Genomic DNA, 22,613 nt, shown 5'->3' on the forward strand with positions numbered 1-22,613 from the left:
TGAATGTCTGATAGGATTACATCATTAAAAATGTTATTGCTGTTACATAAAAAGCCATAAAAGCAAACCAAACCTGAAACAATAAATTCTTGCTGGAGGAAACTGTTCAGTCGTTGTTCGTGCCTGTAGGATTTGTGAAAGAGTCAATCAAGAAAATCATGAAAGAAACTATGCATGTGACAAAAAAAAAAAAAAAAGTTGCAGTGTAAAGAGTTTTAAGACATACACCTTGGAGAAACCTAAGAGCTAATAGACACCACACCAGAGGAATTAACAGAGGATGACTTGATGGAGATGAGTGCTTCTGAACAAGTGCCAGAGAGTAAGGAGTAAGATGTAAAAGCAGTGCCAAAAAACAAATTGACATTAGACAACTTGGCAGAAGGGTTCAGATTATCTAAGATTGCTTTTGGCTTCTTTTACAGGCTGGACTTTTTTATAATACAGGTAGTGAAACCAAAGTAAATGGTGGAAGGATTGATACAGGAATCTCTTTAAAGAAATGAGAAAGCAAAGAATCCAGAAAGAAATTATGATGTATTTCTGCCTTTCCTGCCTCTCCTGCCTCTCCTTCCACCTCTTTCACCTCCTCTGCCTCTGCTACTCTTGAGACAGCAAGATCAGCATCTCTTCTTCCTTGCCCTCAGCCAACATAATGTGACAATGATAAGGATGAAGGTCTTTATCATGATTCACTTCCACTTAATAAATAGTAAATATATTTTCTCTTATAATTTTTAATAACCTTTTCCTAGATATTTTATTCTAAGAATATAGTATATAATGCATATAACATATAAATATGCATTAATAGAGTGTTTATGCTATTAGTATGACTTCTGGTCCACAATAAGCTATTAGAAGTTAAGTTTTCAGAGTCAAAACTTATACATAAATTTTAAACTGCAGGAAGACTCACTCCCCTATCCCCCACAGGGTCAACTGTATATTTTGAACCCATTTTGTCAGATACATCTTTTGCAGGCTGGACTTTTTTGCAGCCTTTGGCTTATCTTTTTAATCCTCTTAACAGTATCTTTTGTGGAACAGAGATTTTAATCTAATGAAGTCCAACTTTTTGATTTTTTCTTTCATGGATCGTGCTTTTAATGTTGTATCTAAAGAGTCATCACCAATCCCAAGGTCTCCTAGATTTTCTCCTGTGTTATCCTCTGTGTTTTATAGTCTTGGATTTACATTTAGGTTTATGATACATTTTGTTTTAATTTTTGTGAAAGATGTAAGGTTTGTGTATAGATTTTTTTTTTCTATATGTGGATGTTTAGTTGTTCAGGTACTATTTATTGGAAAGACTAGTGAATTGCCTTTGCTCTTCTGTCAAAGATCAGTTGACTATATTTGTGTGGGTCTATTTCCAGGTTCTCTATCAGTTTCATTGGTCTACACATCTCTCCTTTTGCCAATATTATACTATCTTGATTGTTTGAGCTTTAAGTCTTAATATTTAATAGTGTCAGTTGTCAGACTTTCTTCTTCTCTTGCAATATGGTATTGCCTAGTCTGAATATTTTGCCTATCTATACAAACCTTAGAATCAGTTTGCTGATATTCATAAAATAATATGTTTAGATTTTATTTATAAATAGATTATTTATTATACATTATAGATTGTCTATTATAAATAAATAGATTGTTTCAATCTATAGATCAATTTGGGAAAAACAGACAAGTTAATACAAATTGATGTGATGACTTGAATTTAGTCCCCTAAAAGATTTATGTCCTATACACCCTTTGGTGAATAATGTATAAAGGAATTATAGTCTTTATTCAGGGAGGATTTTTAAAACATGGTTTCTTAGGCTGTATTTTTTAAAACAATTTTAAATTTGCAGAAAAAGAAATGGAAAATAGTAAGAGAAGTTCCCCTGTGCCCTACACCCAGTTTCCCCTATTATTAACTTACATTTGTGTTATACATGTTACAATCAACAAAGCAATAACGATTTTTATTATTGACTGAAATTCAAATTTACTTAGAGTTCCTTGACTTTTATGTAATGTCCTTTTTCTGTTCCAGAATACCACATTAAGCTTGGTTGTCAAGTTTATTTATACGTCTCTTGGTTGTAGCAGGTTGAACTTTTCATGGTTCGTGATGACCTCAACAATTTTGAAAAGTATGATCAGGTGTTTGACAGACTGTCCCACTACTGGGGTTTACAATGTTTTTTTCATGATAAGACAGGGAATATGGGTCATTGACAGGAAGATTACAAATGTGAAGGGCCATTTTTAGCACATCATATCACGTTTACATACTTTAAACATAATTAATGATTTTTTAGGTTGAGCTTGATTACCTGACTGAGGTAGTGCTTGTCAGGTTTTTCTAATGTAAAGTTATTCTCCTCCAAACCCCATTTCCCCACCATCCTTTCTCATAGGGTACTCTTTGGAAGAAAGTCACAATGCACAGCCCACACCTTACAGAGTGGAGTGGTCCGGGCATTTCTCATGATTACTTTTCCTGACATTTTTTTTTTTTTTAAATGCATTTACCAGACCAGTGAATCTCAAATATTTGTCAAATGACAAATGCATAATATTACAAGATTATGAACATGTTAAAGGTTCGTTCTAAGTTGAAGTGAAATAAATTTAATGTAACAGATTATGAAAAATGTCTTGATATGGTTTCAGATTTTACATTACAACTAATCTTTAATAATCAACTACTAGGCTTGGGACAGTGGCTCATGCCTGTAACCCCAGCACTCTGGGAGGCTGAGAAAAGAGGATTGCTTGAGTCCAGGAGCTCAAGACCAACCCGGGTATGATAGTGAGATTCCGTCTCCACACACACACACACACAAAAAAGAAAAAAGAAAAAAAAAAAGGAAAAAGAAAAAGAAAAGAAAAATTAGCCAGGTGTGATGGTGCACACCTGTAGTCCTAGCTACTCAGGAGGCTGAGGTAGGATGATTTCTTCAGCCTGGGAGGTCAAGGCTGCAGTGAGCCATGATCGTGCCACTGCACTCCAACCTGGAGTCTCACAACGGAGCAAGACTCTGTCTCAAACAACAACAACAACAACAACAACAAAAACAAAACAAAAAACCAACTACTTGGTGAGTTTGTGCATAACATCAGAGGAGTATATCCACAATGATTTGAAAAGACTATTTTCCTACTACATAACTCTGTGAGGCTAGATTTTTATTACACATTTCAAACAAAACAATTCATCTGAAGATACTGAATGCAGAAGTGGATATGCAAATACAGCTTTCTCCCTTTTAGACAGATAAGGATATTTGCAAAATTGCAAAACAATGCTACACTTCTCAGTGTTTTGAAAAATATTATTTTCACAAAAATGCATTATTTGGGTTAATATGCACTAGATTTTCATTTAAAAATTAATAATATATTTTTTATTTCTCAACTTTAATTTCATAGGATATGAAATAGAATAAATATCAATAGATATAGCCATATTTACGAAAGCACTTTTGGATTATTAATTATTGGAGACCAAAATCTGAGGAACACTGCACTAAACCAAACCGCTTTGCCTGAAGTCTAGGGAAGGTTTGAATCTCTGAGATTTCTTCATAATCTTCAAAAAAACTGCTTAATTTTGCCCTTGAGCATGTACCAATAAACTCTCCCTTTCACCCTTGGTAAAAGGATATCTGTACACACCTTAAATTTTACCTCCCAGTCCCTCTAGTTAGTTGCTAAAGCGAATCCTTGGAGGTTGCACCTTCTCTTGCTCACTTCCACCTGCTTTATTCTGCTTGCCTGCAGCTTGTTAAATTATTTAATGATTGTTGTTGTTTAGGCTAAGTATATAATTAGCTTTAACTACTTTCCTGAGATCCTGCTTAAGACAATACATAAGCGAAATCTCACACTCTCTACTTGCTCCTATAGACTGCTAAGTCCTCTTATCTCCGAATGTCCACTTCTTGTTTGGTTTTTCACTTGATTTCACTAAATTCTTCTTTTCTTTTTTTTTTTTTTTTTTTTTTTTTTTGAGACGGAGTCTCGCTCTGTCGCCCAGGCTGGAGTGCAGTGGCCGGATCTCAGCTCACTGCTAGCTCCGCCTCCCGGGTTCACGCCATTCTCCTGCCTCAGCCTCCCCAGTAGCTGGTACTACAGGCGCCCGCCACCTCACCCGGCTAGTTTTTTGTATTTTTTTAGTAGAGATGGGGTTTCACCGTGTTAGCCAGGATGGTCTCGATCTCCTGACCTCGTGATCCGCCCGTCTCGGCCTCCCAAAGTGCTGGGATTACAGGCTTGAGCCACCGCATCCGGCCTAAATTCTTATTTTCAATCTGTTTTAAGTATCTCTAGATGAAGTTCCAATTTGAAAATAGATTAAAACACCATTCAGATCATGTCCAGTCATGATTAAAACCAATGAGGAAAGCTTCAAAATAAGGTTCAAGCTTTTTAGTTCATACTAAAAAGGTTCTTTGTGTTTGGTCTCTGCCAGCATTTTTCCGCCTTGTTTCTCACTAGAAAGTCATATATATTTTAGTTTATGGCTATTCTCACCTGGTTAGAGTTGTTGAAATATGCCAAGATTTCTCTTGCCTCTAAGCTTTATTGTCTGACACTCTTTTTTTGACCCACCCCTTCTTCATTTCGTAGGTAATGCTACACTAATTAGTCAAATATCACCTCCATTTGGAAACATTTTTCAATTCTCCTCCTTATCTCAGCCTGAATTAGATGTCTCTTGCAGAAATCTCATAAAGTCTTCTAAGTTGCTCTATTTTATCATTTATTATACTTTTTAAAAAAAATATTGATCTTACATAAACCATATACTAGACTTACACTTGAGAAGGGAGATTGTACCTGGTTCATTTCTGAAGTTCATCCTTGGTTCAGCACATTCTGGCACGTTTCAGGTACCAGATTAATATTTATCAATATTTATTATATTTATTTATTTAATATTTATTAATATTTATAAAAAATTAAGACTTTTTAATAATAATACTTAAAAAGTGAAAACTAGCTACAAATATTGGCTGATTGCAAAAATTGATTTCATTGTGACTCAATTACAAAATTGTACTACACAGCAACATGTGCCTTTCTAAATTTGTTTTGCATAATGAAATATGAATTTCGATATAATGATTAAAATATGTCATTTGCTAAATACATATAATTATATTAGATGAATTAATTGCTTGGTACTTGATTCAACAGTTTTGAAGTGCTTTTTGACCTTTCAAATAATATTTGTGATGTCAATTATACTTAACAAGAAATGTTATATCCTTCCCTTATATATTTCAATTGGCTCCTTTACTCATTGTAAATGTTTTATTTTTAAAATTAAAAATATACATCTAACTAGACCGTACAAGGAACTTTCAAGAGTGGTTTGCTGTGAGGCACAAGCTAAAAGAGAGTAACGGATTAAACGTGGGGATTTTCCTCTAACTATGAATCTTGTGATCAAATGTTCTTTAGAAAGAAGTCTACTAAATCTGTAGTTTCCTAGATATAAAAGTAAATTCTTTAAATAAATCCATATCTTGTTTTCTTCTCATGATGTTGCTGTCATTAGAAGTGAATCAAATTATATTTATCTATAAGATGTTTTACAAACTAGTATATTATATTCAAATGACTACCAAACAGGAAAAAAAATTCTTTTTATAATATCTTGAACCTTGAAAATACAAAAAAAAAAAAAACCTGAATTTTTTATTTCAATTTTTAAAAAATATATAATTATTTGTACTTATTTTTAAATCTTAAGAATTCAGCGCACTTCAGTATTGGCCCCTCTTTTTTCTTCTGTTGTGTTTTGATAAGTTTTATTGTGTATACTTGAAGTTTACAGCATCTTGTTATATAACACATATAGATAGCAAAATGGTTACTATAATGAAACAGAACATATCTCTAATTTCACATGGTGACTTTTTATGATTAAAACTTCTATGTATAAAAAAATTATAAATTTGCCATATTTGAAGGGTAACGTTTACCATGTATTCAAATGATATATTAAAGTGGATACTTCAATTCTTTGCAAATGTGGCTTGTATTTAAGAGAAATCTTTTCCAGGTTACGCCCTAATCTAGGATCTCATCATGCCATATTATTGATTGTTATGACAAAAAATATTTTAGTATAATTCACTGATTTTCTTCTTGCATTGTACATGTCTTTTAGACCCTTGTTCCTTGCTCTCTCACCTCTTCAACAACATTAACCAGGTGCCAGTGTGGAGTCCTAATTAGGGAAAAGGAGTCAGGCTGGCAGGACCAGGGGAAAGCAAAGAGATAAAGTAAATAAGCTATAAATATGCCTTTCTTCATGGTTCAAGACATATAAACAAAAAGAGGAAGCAGATGAATTATAGATGTTTTTCTTTATGGACCAGGACATATAGCCCTCCTGAACAAATAACGTCCATAACTCACAAACTTCCTGCTTACCATCAAATGCCTCAATTTATCAAGCATCCCACTGACAGAAGAATGCAAGTTCCCAAGTCCCTTTCTATAAAATCCTCAGCAAGCCTTTGTCTCCTGGCAGTCAACTTCTCTCATGCTGAACTGCCTGTTGCTTTCTTGTAATGCATTTTCATACTTTCTCCAATAAATCTGCTTTTCTTTACCTACAACTGTCTTGGCAAATTCTTTTACCCTCATGCTGCCAGCCCAAATAGTCATCACTCCCCGACTACAGCCATTCCTACTAATTTATATAGCTTCCCTTGAGGGAGGGATATGACAACAAAAAGGAGAGAACACAGAAAATACATTTTTAAATTTTCAAGGCTAGGCCCTCCTGGGGAATGCAAGAATTTATAATGAAGAAAATAGAATTGGAGGGGAAGGGGGACAAGTTGACAGACAGACAATGCTTCTCTTCCATGAGTCTAGAAAAGGGAAAAGGATTTCCTGAGATGCAGGAAATTTGGGGAAGAACCATGCAAAAGGAAAACAATGAGTAGTGAGTTCCTTTTTCTGAGGCTGAATTCCAGAGGAAGAGCAAAAGCAATCAAAGAAAGATACAAATAGATTAAATAATTTACGAGAAAAGGGGAGTTATGTTCATTTATGAGTACTTCTGACACTTGGCGAGAACTTAAAGGTGTAAGAGGGCTGAACCTTAGAGAGTCCCAAAGCAGCTTGATGTCCAATGGATTCCTTATAAACCAAGGAAAAGTCATGTGCTCCTAGGATTAACGTCATGTAGGAAGAGACTAACAGATGTAAAAAGAACTGTAGATGGGAACTTGGTTAATTTGTATGGAATAATGTTCAAAGTCTAGACTAGATAATACACATGAAGATGAAAGCATGGATAGATGTCTCTGAAGGCCTTTCATTTTGCCTTATTTCCTTATGGTTTGATATATTGTAAGCCCGTGCTTGAATCTTAATTATAGACACAGGTAATGGGTGAGAATGCAAAATCGACTGAATGTATTTATTTATTTATTTTACTTTCATGAATAAAGAAAATTAGAAAAATATAAATTAGTTATCACAGAAAAAAATGAATAAAATGATTACATATAAAAACAGTTACATTCCCAACACTCTTAGTCACTGGATTGAATTCTGATGTACTGTTTTGTGTGATCCTTTTCTTCACATTTCAGTATCATGCCATGCTCTGTTTTTGCCTTTTCTCTCCCATCAGATATATTGCTACCTAATTACCTTATTCCATATTATGACTTCCCTGGTCTTGGACTTTATGCTCCCTGTCTACTGTTGGGTGACCAATCAATTGGCTATGCTCATAACATTATTTGGAACACTGATTTAGAAAAATCAGTCAATCATATGAAAAACTCAATGACAGTTGGTTCCAGAGTGATCTTAGTACCTATTCTTTCATTTCTATCATTAAGTGGTTGTTTCCAGAAACACAAATATACAGATGCATATATGTAAACTCATACATACAGAACACATTTTACAAATATGGATTTTAGAGATAAAAATATTATATGATTATAGATATAAAACTAAAAATACCCCTTTTATTTATACCTTTCTTACCTAGGTTTGCATAGTCTTGTGTGCACTGGCCCATGCCTCTCTTTTAAACCGAAGCAAGAGTGACAGTGCTTTCTGGGCCTTTAAAAGGCATATCGGCCTTTTAAATTTGTCTCTCACTTCAGAAATGCACATTAGTTTCTGCCTTATAGACTTGGCACAAATGTTCTTCCCGCCTGTCTGTGATCTTGCAAATAGATGCCTCCTTACTCTCACTCAAATCTCAGCAATTACGTTACTTCCTTGGAGATATTGCACTATTTGTGATACATCTCATAGTAATTCTCCACAAGTCCTTTTAATCCTTTCCCCATCTGACATGTAATTCCATTACGGAGATCAATTGACTTTCATAGCACTTATAAGCTTCCAAAATTTACTTATGTATTATAGAATTATTTCTAGAATGCAAGATCTCCAAGATGAAAATTGTTGTCAGTTCAATTGTTCAATGTTCTTTCCCCAAAGAGAAGATGCTAAATAATTGTTTCTTGAGTTTAATAAATTATCTTTGTTGTTGTTGCTATTAATCTGTTAGTTTATTCATGCATCCCATCAATAGAATTTAAAGTATCTAAGATCTCTGTCTCCCACCATAAATTTTAGTGTACAACTTCACTTGCCTTCTTAATCATATAGGTCCAGCATTTATTTTATACCTAGTAAACATTTTCTTAGTTCATGTACTGAATTTATACTTCTCTTGCTTCAGTCCAAAACAGGACAACCTCATAAATGTGTATCTGAGAAATTAAAGTTCATTTCGTTAGCTTCTCCTTAAATTCATCTATAGACAATTATCAGCAATAAAAAAGAAATGATAACACTTAGGGCTGGCAAGGATATATGAAAATGGGTACTGCTATACATCATTAAGACAATATAACTTGATACAATCTTCATGGAGAGCATTTAAAATTGTGCACATAAACTTACAATGACATTGTCCAGGGTATGGTGAGTACCAAAATAGTTTTAAGTATAAAGACCATTTAAAATTCAAAAGTAAATAAAAGCAAAAATAGACAAAAGACCTGAATAAATACCTTACAAAGAAGATATACAGATAGTAACAATTAGCATCATATGTCATTAAGGAATTATAAATTAAAACGAGATACCAGTGCACACTGATTGAACAGCAAAAAACCCAAACATTGAAAAGACCAAATACTGATTGAGATGTGGATCAAGAGGGATCCCCATTCATTGCTGGCTAAAACGCAAAATGGTATAACCACTTTTAAAGTCAGTTTGGTACTTTCTTGCAAAGCATATATATATATATATACGTACACATATACACATATACACACACACATACATGTATATACATACATACACATACACACATTTTTACCATAAGATCCAGCAATGATTATCCTTGGTATTTACTCAAATGAATTGAAAACTGACATCTACACAGAAACCTCTACACAAATGTTTATAGAAGCTTTGCTCATAATGCTAAAGTTTGAAAGCAACTAGAGTATCTGTCAATATGTGAATGGGCAAATAAGTTATCATACATTCATACAACTGCATAGTTGTTTATTCAGCAATAAAAAGCAATGAGCTCCAAAGACATAAAGAAACCTTAAATGCATACTGTTAAGTGAAAGAAAGCAAGCTGAAAAGGCTACATAATGTATGATTCCATGCTTCTACATTCTCAAAAAGGTAAAACTATAGAGACAGTAAAAAAAAATCAGTTGTTGTCAAGAGCTCAGAGTGAGGGAGAGGGCTCTGAATAGATGAAACATGGAATTTTTAGAGCAGTACAACTATTACATATGACACCATAATGGTGGATGCATGCCATTATACACTTGACAAGACTCCCAGAACTGTACAATATAAAGAGTAAACCTTAAATGAAAATTATAGATTATAGTTAATAATAAAGTATTAGTCATGATTCATGAATTGTAATAAATTTTACTACACTAATAACGTTGTTAACAATAGGGGAAAATGTGCGTGCAGGCAGGGTTTGGGGTTAGGCTCAGGGTTAGAGTTGAGGTTAGGGAAGTTTATGTACTTTCTGGTCAATTTTTCTGAAAATCTGAGACTGCTTTAAAAATAAAGTATTAATTTAAAAACATTTATAAGCTTGTGCACAGTTAGCACTCTAAGGAAAAAGTTTAGATGCTCCTTTATTTACAGTTGGCTTTGATTTTTCGTGCAGAAATATTTGACAGCACCTACAGAAGAGAAATGATGAACTGAGTTTCTAAGTCTCCTTAAATGCAGAACAAGACAAAAAAAAAATCATATAAATGAAAGACTAAAGAAGTTAATAACTCAGATCCTTAGACGTTTAATTAAAACGAGACTTATTGTCTAATAGCTAAGGACACAACCCTTTCATCCTGTAGTGAACTCGAATGTCACTTTGAATGCAATTATTTCTCATGCATTCACTTACTGATTCATTCTAGAAATATTTATTGAGCACCTACTAAGGGAAAAAGAATATATTAGGCACTGTGTGTTAAATACTAGGTATATTACAGTTAAGTAGGTGGGCATAGTCTCTGCCCTCAAGAGGATTATGGTATAGAACTCAGAGAAGTAACTGCAAAATTGCTATGAACCTGGTAAAATGTTATGGAAGAGAAATAACAAAATTCTAAGAAGGTTCTAGGGGATAAATAATGGAAGAGAATCAGTTCAGAATTGGGGGAAGAGAGGAAATACACGATGGAAAAGAATAGTAGTTGGAGTTAGCAAAAAGGAAAGTAGAAACATGGAGAAAACATTCTAAACATAGTCAAGAGCTGTTACCAGAGGCAAGAGAGAGGTTTATTCCAAGATTTTTTTTTTAAGTGTAGTTGAACCATAGATATGGGAGTGAAAGAGAGAAAGCAATGACAAATGCTGCTAATGAAATGGGCAAGTTCAGATTTGCAGAAATAACTCTCCCACCGCAGCATGGTAACTGGATTGTATAAGGGGAAGGAAGATCAGTGAAGAGGTCATTGAAGTAATTTCTTCTGGAGATAACAACAGCATGAAGTATGGTAGAAGTGGTGGTGATGCTAAGTAGCATACTAATTTCACAAACGTTTAGGAGGTATATGATCTATAACTCAATAAATGATTGGATTGGGCAGTTAGAAAAATGAACATATTGAGAAGCGCTCCAAGTTTCTTCCAGGGGCAGCTGAGTAGATGGCAGTGTCCTTCACTGATACAGAATTCATGAATTATGCAAGTGGAAGATAAAAAAAATTGAATGTCCCAGAACTTTATAGCTAAGACTGAGAATTCTAAAAAATACAGATTTTGGAGTTACCGAATGGCAAATAAAGTCATAGAAATGGATGAAATTTTAAGATCCCCTTATGAGATAAGGTAAGTAGTCTAAGAATTGGGAAAAAAAAAAAAAAAAAAGGAAAAAACTTCCAGTGATATCAGAATTTTGAGACAGAAAGAGGAAGAAATTCATTAAAGGAAACTGAAAAGGCCTAACCTAAGCAAAAAGAAAAAAATTCTCAATAATGAGGAAACTAGGAAGCCAAAGGAAGAAGATGGTGCCCTTAATTCCTGCACTTTCGGGGGCCAAGGTGGGAGAATCTCTTGAGACAGCAGTTTGACACCAGCATGTGTGAAATAGCAAGATCTTGTCTCAAAAAAAAAAAAAAAAAAAAAAAAAAAAAAAAAAAAAAAAACCTTGTCTGTAGTCCTAGCAACTTGAGAGGCTAATGCAGGAGGACTGCTTGAGTCCAGGAGTTTGAGGCTACAGCGAGCTGTGATCACAGCACTGAACTCTAGCCTGGGAGGCAAAGTAAGAACCAATCTCTAAAAAAGAGAAAACAGACAAACACTGAAAAGGTAGCGATGCTTGTGTTGAGTGTACTAAACCAGTTAAGGAATTTCTAGCACACAAGCAACACTACAATCCAACCCTGTCCTGACTAGTTTCTGTTTTGTTCTGAATAATCTAATCTTTGGTGCAAAACCCTTTGTTCAGTTCTAGGAACGATGTAAAATATATGTAAGGTGAGAATTAATTAAATTCTAAGCTTCTATTTTTGACCACCTTCATGAAAACAATAGATACTTTGACTAAAAATCTTTTCAGTCAGGAAGCGAAAAGGGTAAAATACAACCAAATCCAAAACAGCAACTGCTTCCGGAAATCCTGATTTAACGATAAAGATAATTCCTACTATGTCTGCATAAACTGATACATAACTTCTCAAAGCATTTGTTATTGCAAAGACTTAAAAAAGTGAGCCTGATTAGGAGAAACATTATTTTCAAATTTGTAGTTAGGTGCTATATCTTCAATATCCTCTTTTACAATCAGAAATTTTAAATTATCAAAATTTAGATGTATTACATCTCAGAGATACTTTCAAACCCCCCACCTGAATCATTTAAAGAAATAAATACAGTGGACTTAGGATTTCTTGAAAAAGCTCCTCTATAATTTTCTATCACAAAGCTCTTTAAGAACATTGAAGTTTAAGTTTCATTATAGAATTGTTTTTCATGAGATTACATTATTAACCTTGTAACTAAAGCAGATTAAATTGTACCAGATTTCCTTCTGCTTCAGTCAGTGGCAGAAGGCTGGATTTAAGATGCACTATTTTACCTTCTTTTTACAAGATTTGTCACAGGAATTAGGTTTTAGAAGTTTATGGCTTCATAGGTAGCCTGAAAAATAACACTCGACTGTATTACTATGACCTATTCCATGTTCCACTGATTCTTCCCTTTACAAAGTAGCTCAGTGGGCAGCAACAGTAAAGGAGAGGGAGACAAAGGCACCAAAGATGCCCTTTGTAATTGATAAGTTGCCAAAATCAGGCAGTCCAGGCCTGTGTTTCCCAACAATTCTTGACTTTCTCAGACTGATTTCTTATTCTTTAAACATAGTCATTAGAAGAAATATAAAACAAAATTCTAAAGTAATTCATGAAGACATTCATGCCATGAAGATTCTGTTATTTCTTTTATTTTACCAAAGAATCTGCCCCTTAGATAGAATGATTTCAATAACCTGAGCTGATTTAAATAGCCTGAGTTGCATCAAGAAACAGGGCTAATTCCCTCACAGTCCCCACACATGTGACATAATTAGCTATTATTTAAATCAACAGGTACATCTTGCCATCGAAAAATATTATGTACTTACTATAAGCCAGGTGATAAGCATATAAAGAGATAAAAGATGTAGTTCCGCTATCATAATATATTTGATATTATACAGGGATGCTGTCTGAAGATTGAAGCACAAACAACATTGCTCTCCTCAGCAACAGAATTCTGACAAAGATGTAAAGTTTCAGATTTTCAAGAGTTGTAAGAACATGCACTTTGTATGACGGCTTTATCATGTGCTGTAGCTGTGTGGGTCATTCATCTGTGGATGAATGTTAGGAACCCAGGCCACATGAAAGTTGAACGGTTCTTTAGTTCTTGGATTCACTCCATTTATTCCTGTCAAACTGTACCACTACCACACAGCTACTTTCTGTTTACCCATGTTCTGTCTAATGAAAATGATACAGATCCTACATTTGCATTCCAGGTAAATATATGGGTAAAGGCCAACATACACAATGCTATACTTTGTTAAAGGAAACACTGGCAACCTAGCCATTATGACACAGAGACTAATACACATGATGAAAAGATTTGAGACTAAGAGGAAAAATGGTTTGAAAATGAATTACTTTGAGATCTCTGTTTTGAAAACTGGCTCAAGAAGTGGTAGGCAAGGCAATAAATACCTTAGAAAATTTTAGGTCATCTTGTTTCCTATGACAAAATTATCCAAGACATTTTGATTTTAATGATTCCTTTTAATGAACCCATAAATTGCAAGTAGAGCCAAAGTTGCTCTTGATTTTCTTTAGGCAAAGCGGCACAGGTGAAACAAATCAGAGTGAATTTGGTTTAAAGTATTCAAAGATGAACAGAAATATTTAATAGTTTGTTATTCCCTAATCAGAAAGAAGAAAAAGAATCAGAGAACTGTATGAATAAAATATATAAAGACTTTAAATAAAATGTGATATTCCCTTTTTCATTCCACATCAAAATACAAAATTTATCTCAATGCTCCATGAGTTCCTTTATATTATAAACTAAACACATAAAATCTTTATATTTCAGGTATTACTTTGGTTATGTCTTTACATTAGTTCTAATTAGGTGAGACAAGAACTTTTATCTGAGGAATGTGAGTTTTTTTTGTTTTGTTTTTTTTTAACAATCAGACACGGAGGGACATTAAAATGATACAGCAATCATCTCCTGTTTTCCCCCTTCAGCTATGTATTTATCTCTTGAAACTGCCTGCTATTGTCACAAGTAGCTATTCGTTAACCTAATAATGCCACACTGGACACTATAACCCATACCCTATATATCCAATCACTAATCAATGTTATTTCTATAAATTAATGTGAATTTCTGACAAACGAAAACTTTGTAGCAGCCCACTGCCTCTCCCTCTTTTTTGGCCTTTAAAACCCTGCTTGTATCATAAGCCAAACAGAGCTCATATCCAAAGTGACTTGGTCTGAGTTTTTTGGGTAGCTGCCCTCACTTTGGGTCAAGTAAACTCTTTAAATTATATTTTGTGCCTCAGCCTCTTCCTTTTAGGTCAACATAGATCTTTGTTTAAAATTAATAAGCAGAGAAAAAGAGTACTTTTTAAAAGCTCAACAACTCAAAGTCACTGAATGATTTTTTATAAAAACAGAGCTCTTCTTTTCCCTTCTATTTTTTGAAGTTCCCGGCTCAAAATTTGTAGAAAGAGTGCCTTTACGATTCAGCCTGATGCAAACTTATGCCTAAAAGATCTATTTTTTTCTACTTTGTTGTTTTCTATTTTATGTATCTTCCATACTAATCTATGTTTCCCAGCCTTATATTTTTCCCCTTAAGTTAAAATCAAGTTTATTGGTTTATAGTTAGTAAGTACTTTAAAGATCCATTTTCACTCTCTCTCTTAACATAGAAACGGATATATATTAATGCGATGTTTTCTTCTAGCTATTAAGTAGCTCCCCTCTAACTCCATGTCCCTAGATCTTATTTGGAAATTGCTTAAAGACATTACTCAAGCATAATATTATTCTTCTTGAGATTATGAGAAAAATAATTATACTTCTTGTATTTTACTAAGTACAAAATACAATTGGGATAAACAGATTTTTCAAATAAAAGATGTAATGAAAACACCACTCTTCCCCCTACCTGTCTGTATTATTATTTTCCTCTCTGGCCCTTGGTTCAATACCCTTCAGGTCTCAACTGAAATATCATTTCCCTCATTTCCCTCTCAATCCTAGACACCATTCGCTGACCCAGCAAAATATCCTAATAACACGACGTTTCCTTTGTGGCACTTACCATACTTGATAGTCATTGCTTGTTTAATCATTATTTGTGTTTTGTAATATGCTGAACAAGAAAAAAAGACTGTCTACCTATTCGATGTTGTATCCTTGGGGCCTAGTATCATGTCTTGTTCAATAAATATTTTCTTTAAAAAACGAATTAGAAAATGAATGAATAGGAAGGCTACTGTCCGTCTCATAAAACAACTGGAATCTCTGTTACACCAATGAAAAACAATATCTGGTTACTTAACCAACTAACCTGTTTAATAAAGACTTAAAAGAATTGGGAACCACTTGGTTTTTAGCATTATGCATATGTGATTTTCACAGAATGGTCTGTCACTAAAACATTTAATCATTGTAGTGAGCTATCACCACTATAGGGAGGCTCTCAAGTAATTTGGTTTGTATTTTTAAGTTGTTTTCACATGCAGTGCTTTCCCATATCAAAAGAAGGAAATTTTGGTGTAATTGCCTTTTGGAAGGGTTCTTGAGAACTCTTCTAAAACACTTTATAAATTCTTTTGACAATAAATTTTTGAATGTCATAAAAGATGGCCATTTGCACGGCATTTTGCTCACAATTTCAGAGCACAAATGGGCACCCTCAATCTATGTCATATAATGAGCAAAGACTGACTATTTGGAAAGGTGATGACACTCTTTAGCCCAGAACATTTTAACCTTAATTATAGAAAAAAATACCCTTTACTCAATTGGAAAAATCCCAGGTAAGGACTGAAAAGTCAGTCATTTCATTTCCTCACTTAATTGGCCATCAAAGTTAAATTGCCTAACAGGTTCTTCCTGCCCATTACACAGACAAAACCAGTTGACCAAGACCATGGTATTACAGTAAAGACAGAGTTTATTTAATGTGAGGCCAGCCACATGGAAGAGAGAGTGATTACTCAAGTTTGTCTCCTCAAAGGCTGGGAGGTTAGGGATTTTCAGGGATAGTTTGGTGGGCAGGGAACTAGGGAATGGGTGCAGCTGATTGGTTAGGGATGCAATCACAGGGGTATAAGAAATGATCCTCATGTACTCAGTTTACCTCTGGATAGGGGCTATAGGACTGGCTGAATCAGGAGTCACATGTCTGGGTAGAATCAGTCAGTTGCCAGAATGCAAAAGTATGAAATACATCCCGAAAAACCAATCTTAGGTTCTACAATAGTGATGTTACCTATAGGAGCAATTGGGGAACACAAATCTCTTCACCTCTGGCCACATGACTTTTGAGCAAGAAGAGATTATAGAAACCATTCCTATGTTTTAGCAGAATTCAGGCACCTGCTTGTCTTGTAGCCATTCATTAGTTTTACAAAGGCAGCTTAAGTCCCTGTCCAAGAAGGGGATTAGATTTAGGGGGGGACCATTATTATCCCTGCTTCAGAGTTAAATTATAAACTAAATTACCCTTTCGGTGTGCTTGGCCTATGCCCAGGAATGAGCCAAGACAATCAGCCTGTGAAGGTAGAAGCAAGATGGAATCTGTTATGTTAAATTTCTCTCACTGTCATAATTTTTGCAAAGGTGGTTTCACAGTTGTAACAGAAAGAATCCTTGTACTGTATTTGTAAGAACATTATGATGCAAGTTGAAAATTGTGTCTGAATGCTTAGAAAAAGGGTAATAATGGTAATCATGGTTTAACAGCAGAACCCAGCTAGATGGCACCAGGCAAACCATTACATTTGGTATCTGGCATACACCAAAATTCAAGTTACAAACCACTGCCAAGAGAACTAGATCTATATTCAGGGACATTTTTCTAAACCCTCACAAAAATACTTCATTTTTATATTTTCCAGAATTCCTTCCCTGACGAAGAAAAATATGCTCTCATGAGCGAATGCTTATATAACAGTAAATACTTCAAGTTTAAGAACTACTAATAGATTCTCAATACTCCACCATGCATTTGAATATTCATGAGCTCAAATTAAGATATATGTCTATGTTATCTTTGTAGCCACATGTGGGCAATGGATTCTACGTTACTGACACATTAAAGTGGTAGTTAACAGCCAGGCGTGGTGGCTCACGCCTGTAATCCCAGCACTCTGGGAGGCCATGGCGGGGGGATCGCCTGAGGTCGGGAGTTCGAGACCAGCCTGACCAACATGGAAAAACTCCCAGCTACTAGAGAGGCTGAGGCAGGAGAATCGCTTGAACCCGGGAGGCGGAGGTTGCGGTGAGCCAAGATCGCGTCATTGCACCCCAGCCTGGGCAACAAGAGCGAAACTCTGTCTCACAATCAATCAATCAATCAATCAATCAATAAATGAAGGAAGGAAGTGGTAGTTACCAGGACAGTCCTGATAAAATAACTGAGAGCTCCTTCTTTTTTTTTTCCTTCTTTACTGCTTTTTTTCTATAGTCTGTTTATTTGTAGGCACAGATGCTTAAAGAAACCAGTTAGCCCAGGATGGTGCCAGAGCTTCTTGATTCCTGAACACATACCAAAGCAAGATAAGACCCCATGAAACCAGCACAAACTGGATCAGACAACCCCTCATTGCCTTCGGATCATTAATACATCATTACAATACTAAGATTCCCTCCTCTGAAAGAAAATCTCTGCAATTTTTTGTATATGTGATTAGGAAGATGTATGTGTATGAATTGCACCTGCAAGCCTGAAGGCTCACCCTGCATGTGCTGACATTCCTCTCCTGCCCCCACACCTAGTCTTTAAATACCCCTGCCTTCTCTTGTTCAGAGAGAAGACGCATTTGGAGTAAGAGCTCACCCTCTTCTTTCCCTGGCCAGTGAATAAAAACCTTATTGCTTTTCCAGTTGAATGCTCTTTCTGTACAACCAATACAAATGGAGATAGAACTCAGTTTACTGGTGACAGTACCTTTTCGTCTCCTTAAACTTACTATTTTTAATTTCAAATGTTATCCCACAAGTTTGGCATGTTGTGATTGTGTAAATTAGCAAAGCAAGGAAACAAGTCATCCAACAGAGAGGAATTTATAGAGTGTCTACAAGGTGATGCTAAGAATCAATAAGCATCCTGAATCTCTGAGGACAGAGTGTAAAAGGGTTATGGGAGAAATTTCTCTTAATACTTATACATTTAAAAAACCATGTCTATTTTGCATTTTGCTATGTAAGTCTATTGATGTTTCAGACTAGTCAAGCCACATGAAAGATTTAGTAATTTATAAATGTGTTACCAGTTACCATGTGTACATAATTTTGCAGTCCTTAACATCAATAGGTAATGATCACATTCGGCACATGTTTGATTTTGCTTGGGGTGAATCAGAGAAGGAGGTGATTTAGGCACAGCATTCAGAATGAGGCTAACTTTCTTGTGTCCAGAACATTTAGCTTTATACCCGAGCTTTAACTCCCCACTAGACAAAAGAAAAACTTTGTGTATAATCAACAATACTCACTATTCTAGTAGACAATTTAACCGATATCTCTGGTTATGCTTTCGTAACAAGCATGCCCCACGATATTCTAACACTTGAATAATGCTTTTCCTGAATGACATTTTCTTATTTCATTTGATATGCTAACATCTCTATAAATTGACACACCAGGACCTTGTGTAACTAAATATCCTTTATTCTCTCTCCCTCCCTCTCTCTCTCTCTCTCTATATATATATATATATATATTTTTTTTTTTTTTTTTGAGATGGGGTCTCACTCTGTTGCCCAGGCTGGAGTGCAGTGGCACGATCTTGGCTCACTGCACGCTCTGCCTCCCAGGTTCAAGCGATTCTCCTGCCTCAGTCTTCTGAGTAGCTGGGACCACAGGCATGTGCCAAGATGCCCAGCTAATTTTTTGTACTTTTAGTAGAGACGGGGTTTCACTGTGTTAGCCAGGATGGTCTCGAACTCCTGACCTCGTGATCCACGCGCCTCAGCCTCCCAAAGTGCTGGTATTATAGGCATGAGCCACCGTGCCCTGCCATTCATTCTATATTTTAGCAAGATGCCCCACATTTATTCTATGGCTTTTTACATATCCTGAAATATCATTTTTTAGTTGCATTGGCACTTTACCCTCTATTTAAGAAACACAGAATGAATCTAATTCTAGCTATTTTACAGGTGAGTAGAGTGAGCCAGTGATTCATAAACTCACTTATTCAGAGAGTTCACCAACTAACTAGAAACTGAGTTCATGACTTGTTGATTGTTTTTCCTAGAAACAAGTTAGAAGAGTCACAGATCTTGCATTTTAATATAGATGTTAGAAAATAGAGTGCCCACAAAGAACAAGAAACTGTAAGAGATGATTTATCGCGAGTCATTTAAAATATGTGAGAACCTGCATTGACTATATCTCTGCTACACTGGGATATTGAAAATATGTCAGATATTGTCATTTGTTTCCAAATATTGTTGAGTAATTTACAGCCAAGGAATAACTATTTTTGGCTACTTCTTGATTTTTATTGTTTAGTAGCGCTTTTTCCCAGAATTGAAATACAAACTATTCTTAATCATCGGATTTATGATTGGTTATAATATCATCAATCTTAAGAAGACTAGTTAGTATTTTGGAAGTGCTTTTTTTTTTTTCTATTCTGTACAGCACATGTTAAAAATAGAACATTTCCCAGATAGATCATTCATACATTTTGGACTTCCTGAAACTTCTAGGTGAAATACTTTATGAAAATCTTTATTCTTTATCAGATTGCACTTAATTTTGAGTTTTTGATTTGGTGTCAGTGTATTTATTTGGTATGTGTTATACAGGTCTCATGGAATATATTCATTCTAAAAATATTATTCATTATTTCTCTGAAATTTACATTGAACTGGACATCCCACATTTTATCTCACAAACTCATGTTAAATTGTTTTGGTCCTTAGTATATTCATGATTAAACCTGCTCCTCAATAATAATTTTTAAATAAGTAAAATTATGACACACACAATATAAAACATATAGATTTCTATGGTCTACTAATTTTGTTTTTTTTCCTACAAATTTTGTATAGCAATAAAAAGATTGGTGGAAAAGTCTTGATTAAATGGCAATGTCTAGCTTTGATTTCCTCTCATGTCTCTTAGTTGTGAAAATATGTTAACTTAATACCCCATTCCCTAATTACGGATTGAATTTCTTTAGCAATTATAAGGCTATTCAGATAATTCAGTTCATATAGTTGAATCTTGGTAGTGTGCAGTTTTCAAGGAATTAATCAATTTCATGTAGGTAGTTGCATTTATGTGTATAGTTTTTCATAATATTTCTTTTAATCCTTTTAGTGACCACAGAATCTGTAATGAAATCCTGGTTTTATTCCTGATATTGGCAATTTGTATTTTTTCTCTTTTTACCTTTGTTAGTTTTGCTGGAGGTTTATCAATTTTGCTGTTCTTTTTAAAGATTCATCTTTTAGTTTTGTTGATTTTCTCAATTGTCTTCCTTTTTCCAGTTTTATTCATTTTTGTCCTTATTTCCTTCTCTTAGCTTTCTTTGGGTCTGCTTTTCTTAAAGTGAAAGCTAAAATTTTAGATTGGATATATATTTTTCTTTTATGAGCATTTTAATATAATATATATCCTTCTAGTCACTACTTTTGCTGTATCCCACAAAATTTGCTATGCCAATTTTCATTTCTTTTTGCAGTTCAAAGTATTTTAAATTTCCCTTGAGAATTTATATTTGATCAATGTTTGACATAGAAGGCATGTTATTAAATTTTCAAGCATCTGGAGTTATTCCATTTTTTTTTCCTAGTTTACTTCCATTATGGTCAGAGAACATACTGTCTATGATTTCAATTATTTTGAATTTGTCATGACTGTGTTATGACCTATGACATGATCTACCTTGGTGCATACTTCAGGTGCACTGAAAGAGAGGAGTTTGCTGTTGGTGGATGTAGTGCACCTATAAATGTCAGTTAGATCCAGTTGAGTGATGGTGGCTTTAGTTCTATGACCTATTTGATTTTCTGTCTGTTAGTTCTATCTCTGAGAAAGGAGCACTGAACTCTCTAAAATTTGTATCATTATATTGCTTTCATTTCTGTGTGTGTCTGTGTGTGTGTGTATGTGTGTGTGTGTGTACATGTGTGCATACTCATTTTGGATTGCTATGCCTTCCTGGTGAACAGTCCCTTTATCACTGTGTAATATGCCTCTTCATACTTGGTAATTTTCTTTTTTCTGAAGTCTAGTCTGTCTGATATTAATAAAGCCACTACAGCTTTTAAATTAATGTTTGCATAGGATATTTTCTCCATTCTTCTTGTAACCTACTTATTACATTACATATGAAGTGAGTTCCTTACAAACAATATATAGTTGGGTCTTACTTTTAATATAATCTGACAGCATCTTTTTTTTTAATTAGCATTTTTAGATAGTTTGCATTCAAAGTAATTATTGACATGTTTGGATTTAGGTACACCATATTATTTTTTGTTTTATACTTGCTCCCGCTTTTTTTTTTTAAAAAAAATAGTTTATTTCCTCTTCCAATCTCCTTTTGTATTATTGGAACTTTTGTGTTATTCCATATTGATATATCTATTGTGTTTTTGGTGAGATCTCTTTGAGCACTTATAGCTGAATTTAAGGAAGAAAGTCAGGACTCAGGCTTCAGGCCAGCCCTTTGCCACACTTGCTACAGTGGCCATGCCCTTTGCCACACTTGCAACAGTGGCCATGCCCTATTGATAGAGGCCGAAGAGAGCCAAATGCCTAGGTAGACAGAGAAGGGTCCTTGGAGAATCTCCAACTTGTCCCACAAGTGCTTATGCTAGAAGATTTGTGCAGATAAGGGAACCTGCAAGGGGTCCTGCCCAGGCATGACTGCAGAGAACTGGAGGCCCACAACCACTGGGGGAATGGGGTGGAGCTACCAGGAATTTGCGCCTTATGCAACGGAGGAGCCTGGCCTCTTCAGCTCTTGTATGGTGGTCCTAGTATTCAATTGGTGAGGTGAAAACCTGCTCACAGGACCCCCTATCTTTGCTGAGAGTTTTCCTTTCACTTAATAAATTCCACCCTCCTCACCCTTCAATGTGCCTGCATGCCTAATTCTCCCTGGTCGTGAGATAAGAACCCAAATTTAACTGAGCTAAAGGGGCAAAAATTCCTGCATCAATATTGGCGTCTATGGTCTCAGCCATTTCCCTGCCCCAGATTTTAACTTCATTATCTTATGACTTGTTCACACTCTGAGGATCTGGTTTCATATGGGGCCACCAGGACAACTGCACAACCTATAAAGTTAGA

This window comes from Chlorocebus sabaeus, chromosome 9, assembly GCF_047675955.1.
Source record: "Chlorocebus sabaeus isolate Y175 chromosome 9, mChlSab1.0.hap1, whole genome shotgun sequence".
NCBI classification, from domain to species: Eukaryota; Metazoa; Chordata; class Mammalia; order Primates; family Cercopithecidae; genus Chlorocebus; species Chlorocebus sabaeus.